The following is a 15,954-nucleotide window of genomic DNA, read 5'->3' on the forward strand; positions in this document are numbered from 1 at the left end:
TGTGCCAAGCGACCACATGGCATGCAATTACTTGTTTGATCCCTGTTCCCCTACTAGACTGTAAGACCCAGGAGCGTCGGGGGTGGGGGATGGGGAGAGAGAGAGGTGGAGGGGAAGAGAACATAAAAAGTGGAGGGAAAAAAAAGGGGGGGAGGGAGAGGGAAGGAAGGGAGAGAGAGTGGATGATCTAATCCCAGTACTTGGGGGTGGGGTGGGGGTGAAGACCAGTGGTCAGGTGTTTAAAATCAACCTTGGCCCCTCCTATAAACAGCCTGGGCTATGTGAGACCCTGTCTGAGATGGGGTGGGGTGGGGTGGGGTGGGCGTGGCAAACCAGCCGTGGCCTATGATCTCTGGTGGCTACTGGGGTGTCTGAGCTAGCAAGATACCCACCCACCCCGCAAACTTTAAAAAAAAAAAAAAAGGTGTTGAGGTAGGAGAGGTTAACACTGATCTTATCACCACTAGATGGCAGTATTTTAAGCTTCCACTTCAGGTAGCCTATGTGGGTGAGGTCCTGGGTTCAATCCCAAGCACCACAAACAAAACAAAAAGCCTCTGTCAATGGAACAAGCTAATCGGGATTCAGGAAGAGGCAAACAGGCCCGGGGACTGGAATAGAAAGTCTAGAAATAGAGTGGCGTGCGCATGGGAGTTCAGGAGTTGCTAAAGGTGGCCTGGCCCAGTGGAGGGGGAGTCTCTTATGCATGGGCTTGGGATAGCCAGGTGGCCTAGTGGGGGTAAAAATAGACCTGTGCTCTCAGGGAGCACCAAGATGAGCCCCAAAGGATCAAAGATTCAACTGCTAGAAAAACCCAAGGTAAAAGAACCCATAAAGGCACAGAGGAGACCTCAGGCGGATTTAAATCTCAATAGTGGGAAAAGTCTAGTGATGACTGAAAAGGCAATTTAAAAAATTGATAAAGGCAACACACAAAAACCCAAAACTCCTGCATGAGAAAACACTATAAATCAAGCTGAGCCTAGTGGCGCACGCCTTTAATCCCAGCACTTGGGAGGCAGAGACAGGCGGATCACTGTGAGTTCGAGGCCAGCCTGGTCTACAAAGTGAGTCCAGGACAGCCTGGTCTACAAAGTGAGTCCAGGACAGCCAAGGCTACATAGAGAAACCCTGTTTCAAAAAAAAAAAAAACCTCATTACACTTTTCAGAAGCTCCCAGTGGCTTCCTATCAATTCATAAGAAAATCAAATATCTTTCCTGTGGCCAGCCAGTTCTCTAGCATTAGGCCATCCACCCCCCCTCAATAGCTGCTAGTTCATTACGCCCCGTCCTCGCTCTCACCTAGGCACACACACACTCCAGGGCCTTTGCACCTTGCTTGCGTCAGCTCCCTCAGCTGCATTTGGTTTCTGCTGAAGGGGAGGCCTTCATTCACCTAAAGCGATTTTCTACTCCCTGACACTTTGCAGCAACCCCCCCTCCGTGCTTTTCTTTCTTCTTCAAAGCCTGCAGGTCCTGCCGACACAACTCGAGGCACCCTCCCACCCCCCACCCCCCCAACCCCCCACCCCCCACCCCCATCACCACACACTGTGGTTTCTGTTCGTTGTCTCCTCCCACAGCTATGGTCCAGGAGGGGAGGAGCCGTGTTCACAGCCCTCAGCCCCGCAGAGCCTCACACAGTTAATAGCTGCAGCAGAGGCGCCAAGACACCATCTGCAAAGAGCTCAGCACAGTGCGGGCCCACAGTAGCGGGGTTCCGTAAATGTGACTCTCCTGGGACACCGTCACCCTCTCCTCACCCCTGTTTGTCCGCGAATGCCTCTCACATGACCACACAGGCTCCTTCTCTGAGGTGCACACCCCGCCCGCCCGCCCGTCCCCCCCCCTTCTCTCTCCCAGCTTTACTCCCTCGTTTCCAAGTGACCTTCACATTTGGCTGTTGACCTAAGGGTGTGACAAGTCTCCTCCACAAGACAATGGCTCCCCTGTGCAGGGTCTGTGGGAACTGTGCCCTGCACCTCACAGGCTCCGTCCTTTCCCAGAGCTCAGCCCAGGGAGCTGTCTGCAGGGACCACTATGTCATTTCCTGACTCTGGTGAGGAATTCCCCTGCTGCCTAGTTCCTCTCTTGTCAGTAGGTCCCTTCTGCCATCTAACTGGAATGGCTTCTGCAGCCGTTAAGAATTGATTTCCTCTTTGTTTACTGAGGGCTTCTCAGAGGAACTAGGCCAGGGGGGTTTTACGTGTCAAATTGTGTCGGCTGTCAGGGGCTGGGAAGTGACAACCTCACCATGCAGCCTTCAATCTAGGGTTCTCAGGCAGAGCCTCGACAGCCACCTACTACTTTCTTTCTCCCAATCTTTCCTTCTTCCTTCATGCACCCATGCGTTAAGTCAAAACAGACTGTGGGAGAAGCACTGACTGGGTGTAGCACCCAGCATTTCTCTTCTGTCTATAGCATGGGGATAAGAACAGTGTGTCAGGGCTGGAGAGATGGCTCAGTGGTTAAGAGTGCTGACTGCTCTTCCAGAGGTCCTGAGTTCAATTCCCAGCAACCACATGGTGGCTCACAACCATCTAGAATGTGATATGATGCCCTCTTCTGGCCTGCAGGTGTACATGCAGGCAGAACACTGTATACATAATAAATAGATAAATTTTAAAAAACAAACAAACAAACAAAAAACAGTGTGTGTAGCTAGGCAGTGGTGGTGCATCCCAGAACTTGGGGAGGCAGATGCAGGTGGATCTCTGTAAGTTCGAGACCAGCCTGGTCTACAAAGTGAGCTCCTGTTTCAGAAAAAACAAACAAACAAAAACAGTGTATGTGTGTGTGTATACATGGTGTGTAAATATGCACACACATATGTAGAAGGCAGAGGACAGTCATGACCTTTGGGACAAGGTCTTCCTTCAGCCTGGAGCTCCCCAGTTAGTCTAGAGTGTCTGACCAGAAAGCCAGAATCCTTCTGCCTCCACCTCCCTGGTGCTAGGATTACAAGGACACCCATTGCACAAAACCTTTTAAATTTAGATTCTAGGATGGAGCAGAGGATGGAGCACAGGTCTTCAGCCTCCTGCAGCCAGGCTGAGCCCTCTCCCCACCCCAGGACTACAGGCTTTGTTTGTTTGCTTGTTTTTGTTTTGTTTTGGTTTTTGGTTTTACGAGACAAGGTCTCTCTGTGTAGCCTTGGCTGTCCTGGACTCACTTTGTAGACCAGGTTGGCCTCGTACTTACAGCGATCCACCTGCCTCTGCCTCCCGAATGCTGGAGTTAAAGGCATGTGACACCACGCCCAGCTGACTACAGGTTTTTAAATTTTTTTTTTAAATTTATGTGCATTGATGTGAGGGTGTCAGATCTTGAGTTACAGACAGTTGTGAGCTGTGTGCCATGTGGTTGCGGGAATTGAACCCTGGCCCTTTGGAAGAGCAGGCAGTGCTCTTAACCACTGAGCCGTTTCTCCAGCCCCTAAAATTAAGATTTATTTATTATTATGTATTCAGTGCTCTGCCTGCACATACACCTATGGGCCAGAAGAGGGCATCAGATCCCATCATAGATGGTTGTGAGCCACCATGTGGTTGCTGAGAATTGAACTCAGGACCTCTGGAAGAGCAGGTAGCACTCTTAACCACTGAGCCATCTCTCCAACCTGGACTACAGTTCTTAAGGCAGGGCTTTCCTTAAATTGGAGCAGGGTTATGCCCTTCAAGTGCCAGTTCTAAGTTTTGACGTTATCTGGTGGTCACTCCGGATTTACCTGGCCCCTCATGCTCGGCATCTCATTTCACCATACAGCCCAATGTTGTTAGCATGTCCGCTTCACAGAGGAGGAAGCTGAGGCTTACAGACTTCCTGTAACTTGTTCAAGGTCATGCTGACAGAAGGAAGAATGAGGATGTGTCTAGAGGCTCACTTCAGGGGTATGAGAGACAAGCAGTGTTAGGGTGGAGTGGGGGGACCAGCTTTACCCCCCGCCCCCATGTTTCGTGCTAGCCGAGACCTTGCTCTGCAACCTCAGCATCTCTATCTGTAGAACAAGAAGAGTGACTCCTTCTCTTTGAGAGACTGTATACATGTGGTATCTAGACCTGGTATAGAGTAGGTGCTCATTAAGGATCTGTTCTCTTCCCTTCCTTTTTATTTTTTTATTTTAAATATTTTGTTTAATTTTTCATTTATGTGCATTGGTGTGAGGGTGTCAGATCTTAGAGTTACAGACAGTTGTGAGCTGCCATGTGGGTGCTGGGAATTGAACCCGGGTCCTTTGGAAGAGCAGGCAGCACTCTTAACCACTGAGCCATCTCTCCAGCCCCCTTCCCTTCCTTCTTTTGCTTCACTTAGGGCCTCCAAGCCATCGTAAGCCAAGCCAAGGGACCTGGCTGCCTCTGAGGGACAACACTATGCCTTGTCCTCCCTTGCTGATAAAAGCAAGGGGTCTGCAGAAGGTCCCTACTACCTACCCACCTACCACGGTTTCTTGACTCCTGGGGAGCCTTCATCTCTGGGGAACAAAGGACTGGTTTCTAGGTGGGTGTCAGACAGATGATTCACTCTTGACATTGGGACACCATAGCCTTGCGCCGTTGCATTGTGTGTTTGAGCAAAAGCAAGGGTGCTCTGGCAGGGAGGTGGGCTGGGCCGCCATCCCAAGTCACCAGGGAAGGGCCAAGTGCAGGGCAAACAGCAGTTACAGGAGTTGGCGCTTTAAAAAATTTTTTTTTTTAAATTTATTTTCATGTATGAGTACTCTGCCTACATGTACACTTGCATACCAAAGAGAGCATCAGATCTCATTATAGATGGCTGTGAGCCACCATGTGGTTGCTGGGAATTGAAGTCAGGACCTCAGGAAAAGCAGACAGTGCTCTTAACTACTGAGCCATCTCTCCAGCCCAGGAGTTGTCACTTTTGGGGTAGGGGAGCCTGGTTTTTTTTTTAACCAGACATTTGTCAAAGGGAGAGTTCTGAGGGTAGCTAACTGTACATACAAGTGGTATCGTGGACAGGAACTATACCCAGGAGATCCAACATCACTTAGGGCTGGCACACATCTCTTCTCCCTTGCCTGTCTCCGACAGCCTTTCAAGCATAGAGTGAGTGCTCCTGGCAGAAAGTCTCAGGGGCCACGGAAGCAAGCAGGCAACCTCAACCTAGGGCTCCAGGATTCAAGAACTGCACTAAGTCCATTAGCAGGAGAGACTAGCTAAGAATGGTGGCACACATCTGTAACCACAGCACCTCAGGGGCTGAGGCAGGAGAATTGCCAGTTTGAGAAGAGCTTGGTCTACACAGCAAGATCCTATGGACTGACTAGTCCTGACACATCCACTATTGGCCTCCCAAAGACCTCTGGAGTTCCCTAATCTTTGCAAGCTCAGAGTTGAAAGGGGGACACTCCCACAGCAGCCTCCAAGGTCATATACAACACCCACTCCTATCTTTTTTTAAAAGATTTATGATGATGATGATGATGATGATGATGATGATGATGATGATGTATACAGTGTTTTGCCTGCATGTACACCTACAGGCCAGAAGAGGGCACCAGATCACATTACAGATGGTTGTGAGCCACCATGTGGTTACTGGGAATTGAACTCAGGACCTCTGGAAGAACAGCCAGTGCTCTTCACCTCTGAGCCATCTCTCCAGCCCCCCTATTCCTATCCCTACATCTCAAAGTTCCCTATAGAAGACTCTGCCCTCTAAAGTAGTTCAGTTCCCCTGGAAGGATCCAACCATCTTTTGTTGTTGTTGTTGTTGTTTTGTTTTGTTTTGTTTTGCTTTTTGAGACAGGGTTTCTCTGTCTAACCTTGGCTGTCCTGTGTCGTGGAAGTTTGGGTTCATATGTAAACATGTTTTTGTTTTAATCCCAGGTGTGGGATGTGGGGGCTGCTCCCGGTTGTCCACAGCTGATAACTGCCTCCTGAGAGGGCACTTGCTCTTTGTCAGCTGTGAACCACATCGGTGCGGAGGTGTGGTCTTTGTCAGTGGGGATAAAAGCCAGACCCAGAGAGAGACAGGGGCTCTGAGAACGAAGGCTGCTGGTGCTTCCCTCTGCTGCTTCTGGTTGTTGTTGATGCAGTTTGATGAGAAGTTGGAGAAATCTTGAAAGGAAGACTGGACTTGACCCAAGGAACTCAACGACCCTAAACAGGAAGCAGCTCAGGAAAACCACGCCCCTTCTCCCCACTCACCTTCTTTCTCTCCTACCTGGTGTTGGGGTGTTGGAAGGGATTGGGGTGGAGATGGGAGAAAGATTTAAGGAACTCAAAATAAAAATAGATTTTAAAAACATATTTTATTAATTTATTCATATTACATCTCAATGGTTATCCCATCCCTTGTATCCTCCCATTCCTCCCTCCCTCTTATTTTCCCCTTACTCCCCTGCCCTATGACTGTGACTGAAGGGGACCTCCTCCTCCTGTATATGCTCATAGGGTATCAAGTCTCTTCTTGGTAGCCTGCTATCCTTCCTCTGAGTGCCACCAGGCCTCGCCATCCAGGGGACGTGGTCAAATACGGGGCACCAGAGTTCATGTGAAAGTCAGACCCCACTCTCCACTCAACTGTGGAGAATGTCCTGTCCATCGGCTAGATCTGGGTAAGGGTAAAAATAGATTTTTAAAAGTACACTATCAGTCCTGGAACTCACTTAGTAGGCCAGACTGGCCTCGAACTCATGTAGATCTGCCTGCCTCTGCCTCCTGAGTGCTGGGATTAAAAGTGTGTGCCACCACCGCCCAATTTAGATCCTACCTTCTTTATGGTATCCCAGCCTCCCTCTGAAATATTCTTGGGTCCTCTTGTATTTCCCCAGATTTTCTAGAATCTTCTGGGACAACCCAGTCTCCATGGAATTCTTTTTCTGAGACATACTGCACTTATTTATCAGGTGTGTGTATGGGTGGGCGCATGCCTGCTAGTCACAGCATGCAAGTGGAGGCTGGAAGGCAACTTTCTCCCCTCCCACTGTGCTAGAGATGGAGCTCAATCTGTAAGGCTCAGTGGCAAGCGCCTTTTAAGCTGCTGAGCAGCCATCTCATCCACCCATTCAGAGGAATTTTTTTTAATGTTTATTTATTTATTATGTATACAGTGCTTTGCCTATATGTACAAGAGGGCATCAGATCACATTATAGATGGTTGTGAGCCACCATGTGGTTGCTGGGAATCGAACTCAGGACCTTTGGAAGAACAGCCAGTGCTCTTAACCTCTGAGCCATCTCTCCAGCCCTCAGAAGAATTCTTCAGGCCCCAGTTATACAATAATCCTCCAGCCACGTATGTCCTCCCTGTTAAACTCCAGCCTCTCCAGAGTGTGCCCTGGTAGCATCCATCTGGTTCCTGCTGGACTCCGCCAGTCCTCCTGGCCCTCCTGCACATGGCATTGAGAGAGTAAACGTCCTGCTAGGAGGAAGCTGGGCAAAGGCCACACAGGCTTCCTTACAACACTGCAGCCCACAGAGCCTCTGGACCAGAAATATGACAGCAGTTACCACACGTACATATATCCGGGGCTGCCAGGAGAGCAGGTCATGAGCTCCTGGGCTTGATCAGGCCCCCTAGGGAGTCCAAACACTGAGCCAGAGTCCCTATTCTGTGGCTCTCAGACAGCATGAGTCTACCGATGATAAGGCAGCTAGAAGCAGGTGTGCACTGTCTGCTTTTCCAAAGGTCCTGAATTCAATCCCCAGCAACCACATGGTAGCTCACAACCATCTGTAATAAGATCTGGTGCCCTCTTCTGGCATGCAGGCAAAGCACTGTATATGTAATAAATAAATAAATATTTTTTTAAAAAAATTTTAAAAATGCCTTTAATCCCAGCACTAGGGAGGCAGAGGGAGGTGGATCTCTGTGAGTTTAAGGCCAACCTGGTCTACACAGTGAGTTCTAAGACAGTCAAGCTCTATAGTGAGACCCTGTCTCAAAACAAAGCAAAAACAAAACAAAACAAAAGGAATAAATAAATAAACAGAACAGAAAAAGTCTTCATAAATGGCACAGAGAGTCAATGCACCCCTATTGGTACAGGCAAGCCGTGCTCACAGGAGCTGGGTCTGGTGGTTCAGCCTGTACTCCAGCACTTGAGAGGCCACAGGCCAGCATGAACTGCATAACAAGACCCTGTCTCAGAAAATGAAAACAGGGTTTAGAAAAGGGAGAAAATACTACCTGCCTCGAACTGCTGAGCCTGGGCACAAAAGGACAGAGCCCAGCAGGTGGGAAAAGGCTCGGTGGTAGAATCACCATGGAGACCAATCGGCTGCCCATCTGAGGGGGCAGCCCCGTGCAGCCTCACTCAGTCTCCTCCTGACACCAGCCGCCCTGCTGCTAAGCTGTGCTGATGACGGTGGATTTGCTCCTAAGATGAAAGCAGGCCCACTCAAGCTGCTGCGTCTGGTCAGAGCTCTTCGGTTGGGAACTTCTCCAATAAGTGTCATCATGGGCATTAGAGTCCCTAAGAGACATATCACCCCGGGCCCCATGCTCTTCACCCATCTGCATCCACCCAGGAGTAGCTGGGGTCACTGCTGCTCAGTCACAGCGTGCTGAGGCTCTGCATGTGACCCCCGGTGCCTGGAACACCAACAAAAGGAATCAACTTGGACACAGCCCCTGCTGGGAAGGCAGGCCCACCCACTCCAGCCCGCCTGCCTCCTTCAGCCCTGTCTCCAGACAACAAGCAGCCCAAGGCTATCAGACTCTCAGCAGTCAAAGTGGAGCTTAGAGTTGAGGAAAAAGAGAGGGAATCACAGGAAAGGGGGCTGAGTGTACAGCTCAGTGATAGAGAATGTGTGTGTGTGTGTATGTGTTATATCGCATATGTGTGTGTGCACATGTGTTATATATTGCATACCTGTATGTGTATACGTGTGTTGTATTGCATATGTGCATGTGTATTTATTGTGTGTATATGTATTGCATGTGTGCATATTGTGTGTGCTATATTATATATATCACATGTGCATACATGTGTTATGCTACACACATGTGCATATATGTATGCTAGTGTGTGCATGTGTGTGTGTGTATGTTATATCACATATATGTTTGTGCATGTTTGTTTGTTTCTGTTTTTCGAGACAGGGTTTCTCTGTGTAGCCTTGGCTGACCTGGAACTCACTATGTAGATCAGTCTTGTCTTGAACTCACGGAGGTCCTGCTGTCTCTGTCTCCCATAGGTTGGATTTTTTTGTTTGTTTGTTTGTTTGTTTGTTTTTTGAGACAGGGTTTCTCTGTGTAACCTTGACTGTCCTGGACTCCATTTGTAGACCAGGCTGGCCTAGAACTCACAGCCATCTATATGCCTGCCTCTGTCCAGCTTTCACAGGTTGGATTTTGCATGTTCAGCAAACACCTGCTTTCAAAATGCTCAATTCAGGCTTCATACAGTTGATGCTCTCTTACCCTTGAGAAGTCACCCACAGCTGGGCCTGGTGGCGCACCCCTTTAATCCCAGCACTCGGGAGGCAGAGGCAGGCGGATCGCTGTGAGTTCAAGGCCAGCCTGGTCTACAAAGGGAGTCCAGGACAGCCAAGGCTACACAGAGAAACCCTGTCTCGGGAAACCAACAAACAAGCTTGTCTGAGGCCACAGCTGGCTCTTGAGTGTTTAGGGATTCCCCTGCCCATCCTCCATCTCACCACAGGAATTCTGGGATGTAGACAAGCCCTCCTGCCCCCAGGTCTATGTGGATTTGGGGAAACTTGAATTTAGGTCTTCACATTTGTGCAGCGAGCATCATCTCCCCAGGGTCCACTGCTATCTTCTGTTTTTGAGACAAGGTCTCTAGAGCCAGGCTAGCCTCATTAGCTCTGCCTATGCAGCCAAAGATCGACAACTACTTTTCAAAGTGATCTGGCCAGGGGCCGGCCCCCACACTGCAGACAGGCCTGGAAGCTTTCTCACAAGGACAGTTACACTATCTCTCTTTTGGAATTGGAAGTTGGTGTGGCGCAGAGAGTGGCAAACAGTTTCTGTAAAGGACCAGAGTATAAATATTTTTGGTTTCGCTGGCCACCCGGTCTTGGTTGCAGCTACTCGGCTCTGTCATGGTAACGTGAAAGCTGCTGTGTGCAGTACATAAATGGAGCCTGGCTGTGTTCCCAACTTTGTTTATGCACATTGCAATTGGGTTTTAACATAATTTCCTTATCCCCTGAAACACTACTCTTTTGTCACACACACACACACACACACACACACCACAGGGTTTCTCTGTGTACCCTTGGCTGTCCTGGACTCCCTTTGTAGACCAGGCTGGCCTTGAACTCACAGAGATCCACCTGCCTCTGCCTCCTGGAGTGCTGGGATTACAGGCCTGTTTGCCACCAGTCAGGCTCATTTGTCTTTTGTTAGTTTGGTTGTTTGGTTGGTTGGTTTGGTTTTCTGAGACCCGGTTTCTCTGTGTATCCCTGGCTATCCTGGACTCGCTTTGTTGTTCAGGCTGGCCTTGAACTCACAGAGATCCACCTGCCTCTGCCTCCCGAGTGCTGGATTAAAGTCATATGCCACCATACCCAGCAGAATCTTTTGAACCAAGGAATTTGAAGCCAGCCTGAGCAACGTAGCAATTACTTGTCTCTTAACTTATTTTAAAAAAAGATTTATTTATTACATATATAGAATTCTACATGCACACCAGAAGAGGGTGCCAGATCTCCTTATAGATGGTTGTAAGCTATCATGTGGTTGCTGGGAATTAAACTCAAGACCTCTGGAAGATCAGACAGTGCTCTCAACTGCTGAGCCATCTCTCCAGCCCTTGAACTTATTTTTCTTAGCTCTCTGGCCACCCAGAAGCAGGCAGAGGGCCATATTTGGCTTGATCACTTCAATGAATTTTTGCCAAGCATCTGTGGAAGTAAAGAATGTCTTCCGGAGCTGGAGAGATGGCTCAGTGGTTAAGAGCACTGGCTGTTCTTCCAGAGGACCCGGCTTCAATTCCCAGCACCCACATGGAAGCTCACAACTGTCTGTAACTCCAAGATCTGACACCCTTACACCAACGCACATAGATTTTGAAAAATTAATTAAAAATGTTTACAAAAATAAAAAAGGATGTCTTCCAGCTGAGCGTGGTGGCACACACCTTTCATCCCAGCGCTCTGGAGGCAGAGGCAGGCAGATCGATGTGAGTTCGAGGCCAGCCTGGTCTACAAAGGGAGTCCAGGACAGCCAAGATAACACAGAGGAACCTTGTCTCAGAAAAAGCAAAAACAAAACAAAACAACCCCCCCCCAAAAAAAAAAACAAAAAAGAATGCTTTCCAATGATACACATCCTTTATAGTAACCCCAAGAGCAAGTGCTGGTCACCAGTTCAGCACTGTGGTTGGCCAGATCCACAGTGGGAAATGGGGAATCTCTCTTGGCCAATACCACAGCATCTACTGGTGCCCTCACACTGCGGGAGCAGGCTGCCCATCACCTCCCTCCATTCGTGTGCCGAAGCCTTCCTCTCTCCTCCCTGTGACGGTACCTCAGAAGAGGACCTACCTGCCCACACACAACTTACGTTTAAATGAAGTCGTCAGGGTTAGGGCTCCAGCCTAAAGGATTAAAGACTAGGGCATTTACCAAGTGAGCCCCCAGAGCGCTTGCCGTCACCACGCGAAGTCAGGGGAGAGGAGGCAGCCATGTGCAATTCAGGCAGACTCTAGAACTGTAAGAAAACACATTTATCTTGTTTAAGGCATATAATCTGTTGTTTTATAGCAGCCCAAAATGACTAAGACAATATCATCGGCAATACTTTTTATGTGCTTACCCGTTCTTTGCTTTTTGTTTTGTTTTGTTTTTGTCTTTTGAGACAGGGTTTCTCCGTGTAGCCTTGGCTGTCCTGGACTCGCTCTGTAGACCAGGCTGACTTCGAACTCACAGCGATCTGCCTACCTCTGCCTCCCGAGTGCTGGGATTAAAGGCCTGTGCCACCACCGCCCGGCTCGTTTTGTTTTTTGAGACATGTTTTTTCCTACGTAATCCTGTCTTGGAACTCGCTCTGTAGACCAGGCTGGCCTCGAACTCACAGAAATCTACCTGCCTCTGCCTCCCGAGTGCTGGAATTAAAAGCATGTGCCACCACAGGTCAGCTTCTTTGCTATTCCCCACTCACATCCCCCAGATAGGGTTTCTCTGTGGGACAACAGCTCTGGCTGTCCTGGAACTCACCCTGTAGACCAGGCTGGCCTTGAACTCATGGAGATCCGCCTGCCTCTGCCTCCCAAGTGCTGGGATTAAAGGTATGCGCCATCACCGCCCAGCCAGCTCTGATTTTTTTGTTTTGTTTTGTTTTGCTTTTTGTTGTGAGTTTTTGAGAATGAACTTACATAGACTCACAATTCACCCCATATAGCCTCCCAAATGCTAGAATCACAAACGGGAGCCAATATACTTGGGAACAATTCTTTTTGGTTTGCTTTGAGGAAGTCTTATGTGGGTTAGCCTCTAACTTGCTAGTTAGCCAAGGCTGCCCTTGAACTCCTAATTCCTGATTTTTTTTTTTTTTTTTTTTTTTTTGGTTTTTGGTTTTTGGTTTTTGGAGACAGAGTTTCTCTGTGTAGCCTTGGCTATCCTAGACTTGCTTTGTAGACTAGGCTGGCCTCAAACTCACAGCGATCCACCTGTCTCTGCCTCCTGAGTGCTGGGATTAAAGATATGTGCCACCACGCGCAGCTTTTTTCTTTTTCCAAGACACAGTGGAAGGAAAGAGATGATTTTCAAGTTGTTCTCTGGCCTCGGATGGTGGCACACGCCTTTAATCCCAGCACTTGGGAGGCAGAGACAGGTGGATCGCTGTGAGTTTGAGGCCAGCCTGGTCTACAATGCAAGTCCAGGACAGCCAAGGCTACACAGAGAGACCCTGTCTTGGAAAAATAAAAGTCCTCTGGCTGCCATATACATACATACACATTTGTGCATTCATGCAAAACTATAAATATATGGTAATAAAAAATGAGTATGACTTCAGTTTCTCTTTTCGAGCAGATTCTAGAGCATGTCTCTAGGCTGAGAGGGTGAAGTCTGTGACAGGAGAAATGGTCGGTGCAGGGGAAGGGATTGCAGAAGATGTCAGATTGCAGGAAGGCTAAGAGACAGGAGGCAGTCATCTTTACGGTGCCTGGCTGGCCTGGGTAGCTTCCTCCTGAAGTGCTGCTGTCTGTCCGTGGCCCTGAAGTGCTCTGGTCTGTCTGTAGCTTCCCTCTCCTCCTCAGGGAAGATGTAGCTGTCCTGGATTCCCTTTGTAGACCAGGCTGGCCTTGAACTCACAGCGATCCACCTGCGTCTCCCTCTGCCTCCTGAGTACTGGGATCAAAGGCGTGCGCCACCACTGCCGGGCTGCTGCTTGGATTCTTGTAGGCTGGCCTTCAAGGCAAGCGATGGTTCTCTGGGACTTTGCCAAGAGAACTACAGGACCAAAGAAGACAGGAGAGCCCAAGCTGGCTGAGCAAGGAGACAGCAACAGGAGATGCAGCACGGCAGGCGGGCAGGCTGGCTTTTGACTTGCACTATCAGCTTCGGGAACTGTTTTAGAGGAATGTGACCATGGAGGCAGTGGGAGAAGTAGCAGTCGTAATAAGCGTCATCTTGTGCATCTTGGCCCTGTGACCTGCTCTGTGCTACCAGACTGATAGGATCCAACCCTTAAGAGAAGGAATGACAGGAAACGCAGCATTTACCACGCGCTGGCAGCCGGTGAGGTGCAGAAAGCAAGCACAATAAGGTGCCCAAGGGAAACAGAGCTAGGAAGAGTCTGTCTCTGCACCAGGCAGCGTGGGCCGGAAGTCAGAGGTCAGGAAGGCTTCTCTGAGGAAGCAACATACACAGTAACCAACCGGAAGTGAGGAGTTCCAGACCAGCAGGAGGAAGAAGAGTGCTCTAAGCAAGAGTTGTTGTGAGTGTTCTGCCTGGTCCGGTGTAGGGGGGAGGGGGTGTGAGCATCAGGGAAGATTCCTAAGGAGATACCCAGGAGCTAGATTGAGAAGAATTTCAGAACCAAAAACACAAAACAAAACAACCCCCCCCCCAAAACCCAAAAGCTAGGCATGGTGGCGCACGCCTTTAATCCCAGCACTCAGGAGGCAGAGACAGGTGGATCTCTGTGAGTTCGAGGCCAGCCTGGTCTACAAAGTGAGTCTAGGACAGCCAAGGCTGCACAGAGACACCCTGTCTTGAAAAACAAAACAAAACAAAAACAAAAAACAAACCAACAACAACAACAGAAGAAGAATTTCAGAATAATCTCGATAGTTGAAAGATTTCTTCAAGGTCTCTGTGAGTCTCTGTCTCCCCCTCCCTTCTTCCCTCCCTCTTTCCCCTTCCTCTCCCTCTCTTTTCTCTCTCCCCTCTCCCTTCTTGTTTCCCCTTCCATCTTCTGTCTCCTTTCCCTCCCCCTCTCCTGTCTTCTCTTCCCTTCCCCCTACCCCCTGCCTTATCAGGTCCTGCCAACCCTGCCCTTCTCTTCCTCCCTCCCTCCTCTGAGGCAGACAATCACTGTTTTGCTCTGGCTGCCCTCCAGTCCTTAGGGTTCAAGCACCACCACCCCCACCCCCACCCATAACCTCCAACCCCCCACCCCCACCAGTAGCTGGGAGTGCGTCTGGTGTGACAGTCCCTTTTGTAGCTGGTCTCCCTGTGGCTGGAATCCGATGGACTGAGGTAAACATTTATTGTTAGTTGAACACAAGGACCAACGGCCAAGGCCAACTTGGAGAGTGCTCTATAATAGTGGCAGTGCTACCCAGGGAGGACGAAGCCACCCTCCCAAGGTCCCCGAACCTCCCTTAGCCTTCCTTTCTTCCTCCTTACCACACTTCCTGTTTGCCTAAGGGAGAGAAGCATTTTTGTTTTGTTTTTCATTTCTTTATTTCTTTTGTTTGGTTTTGGGGGAAAGGGTTTTTTTGTATTGTTTTGTTTTGAATTTTTGTTATTTTTGTTTTTTGTTTGTTTTTTGAGACAGGGCTTCTCTGTGTGACAGCCGGTGTCCTGGAACTCGCTCTGTAGTCCAGGCTGGCCTCGAACTCTCAGAGATCTGCCTGCCTCTGCATACTGGGATTAAAGGCCACGCATCACAGAGAGGAGCATTCTTATGTGCATCCACCACGTGCGGTCACCCTGTGGTACTCCTGAACCTGTGCCCAGTCCATAGAATGGGGTAGCAGAGTACAGAGGCAGGTGACAGGAGACCTGGCAGGTCTGGTGACAGCAGTGTAAGAGCAACAGACAGTGTGAACTTGGGCCAGACTATCCTGACCTGGGCTTTGGGTTTTCTCACCTAGAAGATGACTGGAGAGTGGGAGCCTCCATGGTGGCCATACACAGCCCCCCCAACCCCATTCATAGCAACACACCTGACTGCATAATGTGCCCTAGTTGTTGATTCTAAAACCAGGCACCATGTCAGCGCCTATAATCACATTGCCCCCACACCCGTTTGAACACCCTCCGTGCCTCACGACATCACCCTCCCCGTACAGATTTCCAGCGCTCCCTACTGTATCCCTCCCTCCCCAGGCAGGGGGGTTTCCTGAGTTTCCCTGGACCTTGGTTCTGAAGAGGTATTACGAGGGGTTCAGGGACATCAGGTTGGGGAGGGTCTAAGGAGGGAATCCGTCAGAGGAACTGTGAACAAAGGACTTTACTCAGCGTCTTTAAAATGTGTGTGTAGCTGCGACCTGGTTCCAGCTGACTGCTCTGAAAAGCAAACACCCAAAGGCAAGGTCTTTTATCTCCACCACCCTGTACCCAGTCCATAGGATGGGGTAGCAGAGTACAGAGGCAGGCGACAAAAGACCTGGCAAGTCTGGTGACAGCAGTGTAAGAGCAACAGACTGTGTGAACTTGGGCCAGACTATCCTGACCTGGCTTTGGGTTTTCTCACATAGAAGATGAGTGGGAAGTAGGAGCCTCCGTGGTGGCCAAATCCTTCTGTGTCCTACTCTAGTGACTGAAGGGGCAGGTCCTTTTGGAGCTGAG

The 15,954-nt window shown here is 49.5% G+C and overlaps 1 long non-coding RNA gene across 1 annotated transcript in view; it reads right to left on the bottom strand.

Moving 5' to 3' along the window:
* The window catches only part of LOC311600619, a 212,562-nt gene that overhangs the window by 169,349 nt on the left and 27,259 nt on the right, over positions 1 to 15,954 (bottom strand). The gene's annotated exons all lie outside the window — the stretch shown is intronic.

The sequence above is a fragment of the Acomys minous genome (genome assembly GCF_964271855.1).
Source record: "Acomys minous genome assembly, chromosome: 6".
Classification (NCBI taxonomy): Eukaryota; Metazoa; Chordata; class Mammalia; order Rodentia; family Muridae; genus Acomys; species Acomys minous.